Source organism: Nerophis lumbriciformis, unplaced genomic scaffold (genome assembly GCF_033978685.3).
Source record: "Nerophis lumbriciformis unplaced genomic scaffold, RoL_Nlum_v2.1 HiC_scaffold_44, whole genome shotgun sequence".
NCBI lineage: Eukaryota > Metazoa > Chordata > Actinopteri > Syngnathiformes > Syngnathidae > Nerophis > Nerophis lumbriciformis.
In genome coordinates this window covers 27,501-37,500 of record NW_027316586.1, presented here as the reverse complement: position 1 = coordinate 37,500, position 10,000 = coordinate 27,501, and positions in this window count along the sequence as shown.

Below are 10,000 nucleotides of genomic sequence, written 5' to 3'. Positions count from 1 at the left end.
GAACTCCCATTGAAATGAATGGGGAAAAATTTTTTTCTCGTTTTTTTTCTAAGTACAACAACGAGAGAAGGTAAAAAATGGTTTTTTTTAGCCTCTCTCGTTAAGGTACTTAGAAAAAAACCCAGATTTTTTATTTTCTCGTTTTTTTTCTAAGTACAACAACGAGAGAAGGTAAAAACAGGTGCTTTTTAGCCTCTCTCGTTAAGGTACTTGGAAAAAATCCGAGACATGTTTGGTCTTCCCCACTGACAGTGCGCCTTTGCTGGGTAAGTTGTGGACGTGCCAGGCACCCCCGGGACACCGGTGGAACGCGGCCGGACTCGTGGTACTCCAACCCGGGCATAATTTTGGATATTTTCCGGTCCTTTTTTTCCCCACTTTCCCAACTTTTCTTCTGAATCACAGTGCGCCTTTGCTGGGTAAGTTGTGGACATGGCAGGCACCCCCGGGACACCGGTGGAACGCGGCCGGACTCGTGGTACTCCAACCCGGGCATAATTTTGGATATTTCCCGGTCCTTTTTTTCCCCACTTTCCCAACTTTTCTTCTGAATCACAGTGCGCCTTTGCTGGGTAAGTTGTGGACATGGCAGGCACCCCCGGGACACCGGTGGAACGCGGCCGGACTCGTGGTACTCCAACCCGGGCATAATTTTGGATCAAATTCGGGACTTTTGCCCACTTTCCCAACTTTTCTTCCCAATCACAGTGCGCCTTTGCTGGGTAAGTTGTGGACATGGCAGGCACCCCCGGGACACCGGTGGAACGCGGCCGGACTCGTGGTACTCCAACCCGGGCATAATTTTGGATCAAATTCGGGACTTTTGCCCACTTTCCCAACTTTTCTTCCCAATCACAGTGCGCCTTTGCTGGGTAAGTTGTGGACATGCCAGGCACCCCCGGGACACCGGTGGAACGCGGCCGGACTCGTGGTACTCCAACCCGGGCATAATTTTGGATCAAATTCGGGACTTTTGCCCACTTTCCCAACTTTTCTTCCCAATCACAGTGCGCCTTTGCTGGGTGCGTCGTGGACATGTCAGGCACCCCTGAACCCTGGTGGAACGCGGCGGGACTTGTGGGACTCGAACCTGGGTGTGATTTTGGACCAAATTCGGGACTTTTGCCCACTTTCCCAACTTTTCTTCCCAATCACAGTGCGCCTTTGCTGGGTGCGTTGTGGACATTGTAGGCACCCCGAGACCCTGGTGGAACGCGGCGGGACTTGTGGGACTCGAACCTGGGTGTGATTTTGGACCAAATTCGGGACTTTTGCCCACTTTCCCAACTTTTCTTCCCACTCACAGTGCGCCTTTGCTGGGTGCGTTGTGGACATTGTAGGCACCCCGGAACCCTGGTGGAACGCGGCGGGACTTGTGGGACTCGAACCTGGGTGTGATTTTGGACCAAATTCGGGACTTTTGCCCACTTTCCCAACTTTTCTTCCCAATCACAGTGCGCCTTTGCTGGGTGCGTTGTGGACATTGTAGGCACCCCGGAACCCTGGTGGAACGCGGCGGGACTTGTGGGACTCGAACCTGGGTGTGATTTTGGACCAAATTCGGGACTTTTGCCCACTTTCCCAACTTTTCTTCCCAATCACAGTGCGCCTTTGCTGGGTAAGTTGTGGACATTGTAGGCACCCCGGAACCCTGGTGGAACGCGGCGGGACTTGTGGGACTCGAACCTGGGTGTGATTTTGGACCAAATTCGGGACTTTTGCCCACTTTCCCAACTTTTCTTCCCAATCACAGTGCGCCTTTGCTGGGTAAGTTGTGGACATTGTAGGCACCCCGGAACCCTGGTGGAACGCGGCGGGACTTGTGGGACTCGAACCTGGGTGTGATTTTGGACCAAATTCGGGACTTTTGCCCACTTTCCCAACTTTTCTTCCCAGTCACAGTGCGCCTTTGCTGGGTGCGTTGTGGACATTGTAGGCACCCCGAGACACTGGTGGAACGCGGCGGGACTTGTGGGACTCGAACCTGGGTGTGATTTTGGACCACATTCGGGACTTTTGCCCACTTTCCCAACTTTTCTTCCCAATCACAGTGCGCCTTTGCTGGGTAAGTTGTGGACATTGTAGGCACCCCGAGACACTGGTGGAACGCGGCGGGACTTGTGGGACTCGAACCTGGGTGTGATTTTGGACCAAATTCGGGACTTTTGCCCACTTTCCCAACTTTTCTTCCCAATCACAGTGCGCCTTTGCTGGGTGCGTCTTGGACATGTCAGGCACCCCGGAACACTGGTGGAACGCGGCGGGACTTGTGGGACTCGAACCTGGGTGTGATTTTGGACCAAATTCGGGACTTTTGCCCACTTTTCCAACTTTTCTTCCCAATCACAGTGCGCCTTTGCTGGGTGCGTCGTGGACATGTCAGGCACCCCGGAACCCTGGTGGAACGCGGCGGGACTTGTGGGACTCGAACCTGGGTGTGATTTTGGACCAAATTCGGGACTTTTGCCCACTTTCCCAACTTTTCTTCCCAATCACAGTGCGCCTTTGCTGGGTGCGTTGTGGACATTGTAGGCACCCCGAGACCCTGGTGGAACGCGGCGGGACTTGTGGGACTCGAACCTGGGTGTGATTTTGGACCAAATTCGGGACTTTTGCCCACTTTCCCAACTTTTCTTCCCAATCACAGTGCGCCTTTGCTGGGTGCGTCGTGGACATGTCAGGCACCCCTGAACCCTGGTGGAACGCGGCGGGACTTGTGGGACTCGAACCTGGGTGTGATTTTGGACCAAATTCGGGACTTTTGCCCACTTTCCCAACTTTTCTTCCCAATCACAGTGCGCCTTTGCTGGGTGCGTTGTGGACATTGTAGGCACCCCGAGACCCTGGTGGAACGCGGCGGGACTTGTGGGACTCGAACCTGGGTGTGATTTTGGACCAAATTCGGGACTTTTGCCCACTTTCCCAACTTTTCTTCCCAATCACAGTGCGCCTTTGCTGGGTGCGTTGTGGACATTGTAGGCACCCCGGAACCCTGGTGGAACGCGGCGGGACTTGTGGGACTCGAACCTGGGTGTGATTTTGGACCAAATTCGGGACTTTTGCCCACTTTCCCAACTTTTCTTCCCAATCACAGTGCGCCTTTGCTGGGTGCGTTGTGGACATTGTAGGCACCCCGAGACCCTGGTGGAACGCGGCGGGACTTGTGGGACTCGAACCTGGGTGTGATTTTGGACCAAATTCGGGACTTTTGCCCACTTTCCCAACTTTTCTTCCCAATCACAGTGCGCCTTTGCTGGGTGCGTCGTGGACATGTCAGGCACCCCTGAACCCTGGTGGAACGCGGCGGGACTTGTGGGACTCGAACCTGGGTGTGATTTTGGACCAAATTCGGGACTTTTGCCCACTTTCCCAACTTTTCTTCCCAATCACAGTGCGCCTTTGCTGGGTGCGTTGTGGACATTGTAGGCACCCCGAGACCCTGGTGGAACGCGGCGGGACTTGTGGGACTCGAACCTGGGTGTGATTTTGGACCAAATTCGGGACTTTTGCCCACTTTCCCAACTTTTCTTCCCAATCACAGTGCGCCTTTGCTGGGTGCGTTGTGGACATTGTAGGCACCCCGGAACCCTGGTGGAACGCGGCGGGACTTGTGGGACTCGAACCTGGGTGTGATTTTGGACCAAATTCGGGACTTTTGCCCACTTTCCCAACTTTTCTTCCCAATCACAGTGCGCCTTTGCTGGGTAAGTTGTGGACATTGTAGGCACCCCGGAACCCTGGTGGAACGCGGCGGGACTTGTGGGACTCGAACCTGGGTGTGATTTTGGACCAAATTCGGGACTTTTGCCCACTTTCCCAACTTTTCTTCCCAATCACAGTGCACCTTTGCTGGGTGCGTCGTGGACATGTCAGGCACCCCGGAACCCTGGTGGAACGCGGCGGGACTTGTGGGACTCGAACCTGGGTGTGATGCCTTTGCTGGGTGCGTTGTGGACATTGTAGGCACCCCGAGACACTGGTGGAACGCGGCGGGACTTGTGGGACTCGAACCTGGGTATAATTTTGGATAAAATTCGGGACTTTTGCCCACTTTCCCAACTTTTCTTCCCAATCACAGTGCGCCTTTGCTGGGTGCGTCGTGGACATGTCAGGCACCCCGGAACCCTGGTGGAACGCGGCGGGACTTGTGGGACTCGAACCTGGGTGTGATGCCTTTGCTGGGTGCGTTGTGGACATTGTAGGCACCCCGAGACACTGGTGGAACGCGGCGGGACTTGTGGGACTCGAACCTGGGTATAATTTTGGATAAAATTCGGGACTTTTGCCCACTTTCCCAACTTTTCTTCCCAATCACAGTGCGCCTTTGCTGGGTGCGTCGTGGACATGTCAGGCACCCCGGAACCCTGGTGGAACGCGGCGGGACTTGTGGGACTCGAACCTGGGTGTGATTTTGGATCATTTCGTGGCCTTTTGCTATGCATGCCTTCTCCCCGCTAGTTTGATGTGTGCTGCTGCAAAAGTTCCAAGAGGGCGTTTTTGCCCCCCTCCAAACCCCCTCTCTTTGTTTATAGTGCATATTTTCTGCTGGATCTACTCTCTATTTACTCCAAGGAAAAAAACTAGCCGGTCGCGGCAAATTTTTACAATCGGTCGCCAAACTACGGCACGAGGGCCGAACGCGGTACGCCGGCGTCCAAGATACGGCCCGGGGATTTTTTTGATTTTTTGGGCTTTTTTTGATTTTTTTGGACATGTTGGGCATCCCAGGACTCGGGTGCGACTGCAGGACGTGTGGGGCTCTAACCTGGGTGTGGTTTTTGGTCATTTTTCCGGACTTTTGCCCACTTTTCCAACTTTTCTTCCCCACTCACAGTGCGCCTTTGCTGGGTGCGTTTTGGGCATGTGGGGGGCACCTCGGACTCGGGTGGGACGCGGCGGGACTTGTGGCACTCGTACCTGTGTGTGATTTTTGATCATTTTGTGGACTTTTCCCCAGACACTCTCCACTTGTCTACCCCACTTCCCCTGTGACTTTGCTGGGGGGGGCGTTTCCCCGCTGTCCTTTGTAGTGTAAGGGTTACTTTTCTTTTTTTTCTGTCTGAAAATAGGGCCCCAAAAGGCCTCACACTCCCCGGGAAGACCTGATGGACGCCTCGGCGTCACTGAAACAGGCCAATCTGTCTGAAAATATGGCCCACGAAAGGCCTCACATTCCCCGGGAAGACCTGATGGACGCCCCGGCGTCACCGAAATACGGCAAACTGTCTGAAAATAGGGGCTCCAAGGGTTCCCCACTCTTTCTGGCCCACAAAAGGCCTCTCATTCCCCGGGAACACCTGTAGGACTCCCCGGCGTCAAGGAAATACGCCAAACCGGCTGAAAATAGGGCCCCAAAAGAACTGGAAATAATGTCTTTAATTTGGGGGGGTGATGTCTATAATTATGGGGGTGCATTGGAGGCGGGAGTCCACTGGAGGGCTCCACAACGTCTGAAAATAGGGCCCCAAAAGGCCTGGAATTAATGTATTTAATTTGGGGGGTGCATTTGCAGCGGGAGTCCACCGGAGGGCTCCATTTCCCCACTCTTTTGTTGACATATGGCCACAAAAGGCCTCTCATTCCCCGGGAAGACCTGATGGACGCCCCGGCGTCACCGAAATAAGCCAAACTGTCTGAAAATAGGGGCTCCAAGGGTTCCCCACTCTTTCTGGCCCACAAAAGGCCTCTCATTCCCCGGGAACACCTGTAGGACTCCCCGGCGTCAAGGAAATACGCCAAACCGTCTGAAAATAGAGGCCCAAAAGAACTGGAAATAATGTGTTTAATTTGGGGGGTGATGTCTATAATTATGGGGGTGCATTGGAGGCGGGAGTCCACTGGAGGGCTCCACACCGTCTGAATATAGGGCCCCAAAAGGCCTGGAATTAATGTATTTAATTTGGGGGGTGCATTTGCAGCGGGAGTCCACCGGAGGGCTCCAATTCCCCACTCTTTTGTTGACCTATGTATGGCCCCAAAAGGCCTCTCATTCCCCGGGGAGACCTGAAGGACCCCCCCGGCGTCACCGAAATAAGCCAAACTGTCTGAAAATAGGGGCTCCAAGGGTTCCCCACTCTTTCTGGCCCACAAAAGGCCTCTCATTCCCCGGGAACACCTGTAGGACTCCCCGGCGTCAAGGAAATACGCCAAACCGGCTGAAAACAGGCCCCCAAAAGAACTGGAAATAATGTCTTTAGTTTGGGGGGTGATGTCTTTAATTTGGGGGGTGCATTGGAGGCGGGAGTCCACTGGAGGGCTCCACAACGTCTGAAAATAGGGCCCCAAAAGAACTGGAAATAATGTGTTTAATTCAGGGTGCATTTGCAGCGAGTGTCCACCAGAGGGCTCCAATTCCCCAGCTATAGTCCTGGTACTCTAAAATGATGGCACTTAGTCAAATTTCCGCCTTTTTTTGATGACTTCCAACTAGGAGAGGGACTAATTTTGAGTTCCGGACCCGGGTGGAGAACCATAGCACGTCGGCCTTCTTAAAGGGACATCCTCCTAGGCACTTAGTCAAATTTACACCTTTTTTTTGGACTTCCAGCGAGGAGAGGGACAATTTTGCGTTCCTGACCCAGGTGGAGGACCATAGCACGTCGGCCTTCTTAAAGGGACATCCTCCTAGGCACTTAGTCAAATTTACACCTTTTTTTTGGACTTCCAGCGAGGAGAGGGACAATTTTGCGTTCCTGACCCAGGTGGAGGACCATAGCACGTCGGCCTTCTTAAAGGGACATCCTCCTAGGCACTTAGTCAAATTTACACCTTTTTTTTTGGACTTCCAGCGAGGAGAGGGACTAATTTTGCTTTCCGTACCCGGGTGGAGAACCATAGCAGGTCAGCCTTCTTAAAGGGACATCCTCCTAGGCACTTAGTCAAACTTACGCCTTTTTTTTGGACTTCCAGCGAGGAGAGGGACTAATTTTGCTTTCCGTACCCGGGTGGAGAACCATAGCAGGTCAGCCTTCTTAAAGGGACATCCTCCTAGGCACTTAGTCAAATTCACGCCTTTTTTTTTGGACTTCCAGCGAGGAGAGGGACTAATTTTGCTTTCCGTACCCGGGTGGAGAACCATAGCAGGTCGGCCTTCTTAAAGGGAAATGCTCCTAGACACTTAGTCAAATTTACCAAACTTTTCTATAGAGCCCTGGTACTCTAAAATGATGACACATAGACAAAAAACCAAACTTTTCTATAGAGGCCTGGTACTCTAAAATGATGGCACTTAGTCAAATTTCCGCCTTTTTTTTGGACTTCCAGCGAGGAGAGGGACTAATTTTGCGTTCCTGACCCAGGTGGAGGACCATAGCACGTCGGCCTTCTTAAAGGGACATCCTCCTAGGCACTTAGTCAAATTTACACCTTTTTTTTGGACTTCCAGCGAGGAGAGGGACAATTTTGCGTTCCTGACCCAGGTGGAGGACCATAGCACGTCGGCCTTCTTAAAGGGACATCCTCCTAGGCACTTAGTCAAATTTACACCTTTTTTTTGGACTTCCAGCGAGGAGAGGGACAATTTTGCGTTCCTGACCCAGGTGGAGGACCATAGCACGTCGGCCTTCTTAAAGGGACATCCTCCTAGGCACTTAGTCAAATTTACACCTTTTTTTTGGACTTCCAGCGAGGAGAGGGACAATTTTGCGTTCCTGACCCAGGTGGAGGACCATAGCACGTCGGCCTTCTTAAAGGGACATCCTCCTAGGCACTTAGTCAAATTCACGCCTTTTTTTTGGACTTCCAGCGAGGAGAGGGACTAATTTGGCGTTCCAGACCCAGGTGGAGAACCATAGCAGGTCGGCCTTCTTAAAGGGACATGCCCCTAGACACTTAGTCAAATTTACGCCTGAAAATAGGGCCCCAAAAGAACTGGAAATAATGTCTTTAATTCAGGGTGCATTTGCAGCGAGTGTCCACCAGAGGGCTCCAATTCCCCCACTATAGTCCTGGTACTCTAAAATGATGGCACTTAGTCAAATTTCCGCCTTTTTTTGATGACTTCCAACTAGGAGAGGGACTAATTTTGAGTTCCGGACCCGGGTGGAGAACCATAGCACGTCGGCCTTCTTAAAGGGACATCCTCCTAGGCACTTAGTCAAATTTCCGCCTTTTTTTTGGACTTCCAGCGAGGAGAGGGACTAATTTGGCGTTCCAGACCCAGGTGGAGAACCATAGCACGTCGGCCTTCTTTAAGGGACATCCTCCTAGGCACTTAGTCAAATTTACGCCTTTTTTTTGGACTTCCAGCGAGGAGAGGGACTAATTTTGCTTTCCTGACCCGGGTGGAGAACCATAGCAGGTCGGCCTTCTTAAAGGGACATCCTCCTAGGCACTTAGTCAAATTCACGCCTTTTTTTTGGACTTCCAGCGAGGAGAGGGACAATTTTGCTTTCCTGACCCAGGTGGAGAACCATAGCACGTCGGCCTTCTTAAAGGGACATCCTCCTAGGCACTTAGTCAAATTTACGCCTTTTTTTTGGACTTCCAGCGAGGAGAGGGACTAATTTTGCTTTCCGTACCCGGGTGGAGAACCATAGCAGGTCAGCCTTCTTAAAGGGACATCCTCCTAGGCACTTAGTCAAATTTACTCCTTTTTTTTGGACTTCCAGCGAGGAGAGGGACTAATTTTGCTTTCCGTACCCGGGTGGAGAACCATAGCAGGTCAGCCTTCTTAAAGGGACATCCTCCTAGGCACTTAGTCAAATTCACGCCTTTTTTTTGGACTTCCAGCGAGGAGAGGGACTAATTTGGCGTTCCTGACCCAGGTGGAGAACCATAGCACGTCGGCCTTCTTAAAGGGAAATGCTCCTAGACACTTAGTCAAATTCACGCCTTTTTTTTTGGACTTCCAGCTAGGAGAGGGACTAATTTGGCGTTCCGTACCCAGGTAGAGAACCAAGGCACGTCGGCCTTCTTAAGGGGACATCCTCCTAGACACTTAGTCAAATTTACACCTTTTTTTTTTGGACTTCCAGCGAGGAGAGGGACTAATTATAGGGCCCCAAAAGAACTGGAAATAATGTGTTTAATTCAGGGTGCATTTGCAGCGAGTGTCCACCAGAGGGCTCCAATTCCCCAGCTATAGTCCTGGTACTCTAAAATGATGGCACTTAGTCAAATTTCCGCCTTTTTTTGATGACTTCCAACTAGGAGAGGGACTAATTTTGCTTTCCGTACCCGGGTGGAGAACCATAGCAGGTCGGCCTTCTTAAAGGGACATCCTCCTAGGCACTTAGTCAAATTTACACCTTTTTTTTTGGACTTCCAGCGAGGAGAGGGACTAATTTTGCTTTCCGTACCCGGGTGGAGAACCAAGGCACGTCGGCCTTCTTAAGGGGACATCCTCCTAGACACTTAGTCAAATTCACGCCTTTTTTTTTGGACTTCCAGCTAGGAGAGGGACTAATTTGGCGTTCTGTACCCAGGTGGAGAACCAAGGGACGTCGGCCTTCTTAAAGGGAAATGCTCCTAGACACTTAGTCAAATTTACCAAACTTTTCTATAGAGCCCTGGTACTCTAAAATGATGACACATAGACAAAAAACCAAACTTTTCTATAGAGGCCTGGTACTCTAAAATGATGACACATAGACAAAAAACCAAACTTTTCTATAGAGGCCTGGTACTCTAAAATAATGACACTTAGTCAAATTTCCGCCTTTTTTTGACTACTTCCAGCTAGGAGAGGGACTAATTTGGCGTTCCGTACCCAGGTGGAGAACCAAGGGACGTCGGCCTTCTTAAAGGGACATCCTCCTAGACACTTAGTCAAATTCACGCCTTTTTTTTTGGACTTCCAGCTAGGAGAGGGACTAATTTGGCGTTCTGTACCCAGGTGGAGAACCAAGGGACGTCGGCCTTCTTAAAGGGACATCCTCCTAGACACTTAGTCAAATTCACGCCTTTTTTTTGGACTTCCAGCTAGGAGAGGGACTAATTTGGTGTTCCGTACCCAGGTAGAGAACCAAGGCACGTCGGCCTTCTTAAGGGGACATCCTCC